Below are 2,623 nucleotides of genomic sequence, written 5' to 3'. Positions count from 1 at the left end.
GTGCTGAGGGCCATTTAGTTCATCCAACTCACCTTTCTCTTCTTTAAATTGCCTAGAAAGGCAGAGCAACCAACATCGTAGAGCGGCTATTCTCAGACTGAGTGAATATACAGAGGAAGAAGCATCCACCAGGACAAGAGGTAAACTGTAGCAGATGCTGTGAGGAGCCTCCAAGGGACCACCCTTCTTTAGGACTGAGAAACTCCTTTCACCAGCTACCAACACTGTTGTCTGCTGACCTCTCTCAGGTTTGTTCTTAGCCAGGAATTTCCCTCAACTGAAGGGAGCTGCCTCATGCACAGCCTCTGCACCTTCTCTGAAAGCAATCCCCATGCAAAGATGGGCTGGTACGCAGGTCCACAGCCCAAGACCCCTCACTTCCATTTGAAGTCATACACCTGCATTACAGATTGTCTGAGAGCCCTGTGAGGACTCCATGAAAGTTCTACCTCTCCCTCTGCCCATCCTGATTTCTTCATTCTCTAATAAGCCACTTGTACTTCAGCTAAGAGTCTGTTTCATGGGGAACCTGACCTACAAAGTAAAATGATGGTTATTCACTGGTACTTGCATGATGATGGATGAAACACTACATATCCTTTTTTTTTCTTTAATAGTACAAAAGGCCTTATTGACTACAGCGTAAGCGAAAGCAAGAAGAAGAAACAATCATTTAAAAACACCAGGGACTCTTACATAGCAAAGGTTAAGAAATAAGGTAAGACTCCTATTGAGTTGAGCTATGCCTGGGATGAAGAATAGACCCTATCCACTTTGATCCTTAGGTTCTTGGTATTTCCACTGGATGTAGCCAAAGATGTCTTTCTCATGATCCACTCATGGCAGAGGTTCTCCAGCAACTCCAGTGACTCATCAGGGATGGACTGTGTATTCATTAATCAGGAAGCCCTTTTCTAGGGGATGAGCACTCATATTCTTACTGAAAATATCCTCCTAGTGAAATAGAGAACACCATGGTAATATTGATCCTTGGGTAGCAACCTTCTATCAATTCTCCTGTGTGGATACTCCTTTCCATCATTTTTACTGGGAAGCTGGCAATCACCGATGAACTTTGTTTCCCCTTTTGACAGAGCATCTGTAATAAAATGGACCTTCTATAACTGCTCCACAACACGATGTAACAGCTTTGGCTATTTGGTTGATTCAGAAGTAAAGTTTGGATGAGTCAGAATATCCATGTCACCAACAGACTCTACACCTCTTCAGAAACTGCCACAGACCATAGCAATGAATTCAGAATCCAGTTTTTAATCTTCCATTAGCATAATTTCTTACATTTGTAACATTCCTTCAGGATGAATTCTTTTCTCAAACTCCTCAAAATATTTCAGCCGAATTCACTGATGACGGTTCAACATATCTTCATTTTTTTTCTGAGATCTTCTAATGTTTTAATTCCTTCATCTGCAAACTTCCTTGCAGCAGATGGACCAATGCCACTAACTTGAGTCAGGAAATTGATAGAGGAACTCGTATCACCCTGCTGATCTTTTCCAGCTTACACAATTTTCCAGTCACTAAAAATTCATCAATCTTTTCAGCAATTTTTTGTTCCTACTTCAGGCAATTTCTTAGCTTCTGCTCCACTTTTTATTTTGTATGGGTTTTCTGCTATCACGGATGCTGCTTTTCTGTAAGCATTGTACTTGAGGATGGCCTGGTTCATGGTCTTCCCACAGTTTTCAAGTTCTGTGAGCACATTAGTGATTTCCCCATTGAGTGTCTGCTGCTGTGCCTTCCATTTGCTCATGGTGGCTTACCCCTGGACCTCAGAGTGCTCAGAGTCAGGAACTGGCCCCCTCTCCCAGCTTTAAGGAAGGGCTGCGTTTTGGGGCAGGAGGCAGAAAAACCCCAGAAAAGCCAGCACGACCCACTGAACAATGGTTGTCTCTGAAAACATTGCACATATTCCTATTATCGATCAAAAGAAGAAGGAAGTATTAATGAGAGCACCTCTGACTACAAATTTCTATCTTTTACAGTATAGTGCCAACTTTCCTCTTTTGCAAAAGACATAATTAAGGCCTAGAAATAAAAAAATTACATATATATAATATCATATATATATATATATATGTATGTTTTCTAATCTCACCAAGTAAATTAAAGAAAAACAAGAACTTTTTTTTTCATTTGCAAACTTTTCTTAATACTGTTTCCTGCAGTAGAAATTCTCAAATCTAACTCTGTAGCAGAATCAAAGACCAGAGTTGTTTAGTTTGGTTGTTGATTTGTTGTTATAAAGATTTCCAGGCCCACGCTAGACATACTGAATTGGAATCTGCTGTGAATGTTTCCACCAGAATCTATATTTTTAAGGTTGCACAAATAAGTCAGGTGATCAGACAAGTTTGGGAAATGTGATGCAGAGCATATACATCTAGAGGGCCCTGCTAGTTTTCTAGAGCTTCTTTAACATGGCACCACAAAGTAAGTGGGTTCACCATCAGAGATGTATCATCTCACAGTTCTGGAACCTAGAAGTCTATCAAGATGGCAGCAAGCTTGGATCCTCCTGAGGGCTGTGAGGAAGAATCTTTTCCATACCTTCCTCCAAGCTTCTAGAGGTTTGCAGGTGCTCTCTCCTCTGCATGTGTCT

The 2,623-nt window shown here is 41.1% G+C and overlaps 1 pseudogene; it reads right to left on the bottom strand.

Annotated features, from left to right (window-relative positions):
* Window positions 1-761: 761 nt before the first annotated feature.
* LOC112907382 (DNA polymerase beta pseudogene) lies at window positions 762-1,774 on the bottom strand (annotated as a pseudogene).
* Window positions 1,775-2,623: the final 849 nt, after the last annotated feature.

Source organism: Vulpes vulpes, chromosome 2 (genome assembly GCF_048418805.1).
Source record: "Vulpes vulpes isolate BD-2025 chromosome 2, VulVul3, whole genome shotgun sequence".
Lineage (NCBI taxonomy): Eukaryota > Metazoa > Chordata > Mammalia > Carnivora > Canidae > Vulpes > Vulpes vulpes.
Note: the sequence above shows the minus strand (reverse complement) of the source record. Positions and strands in the feature narration are given on the sequence as shown.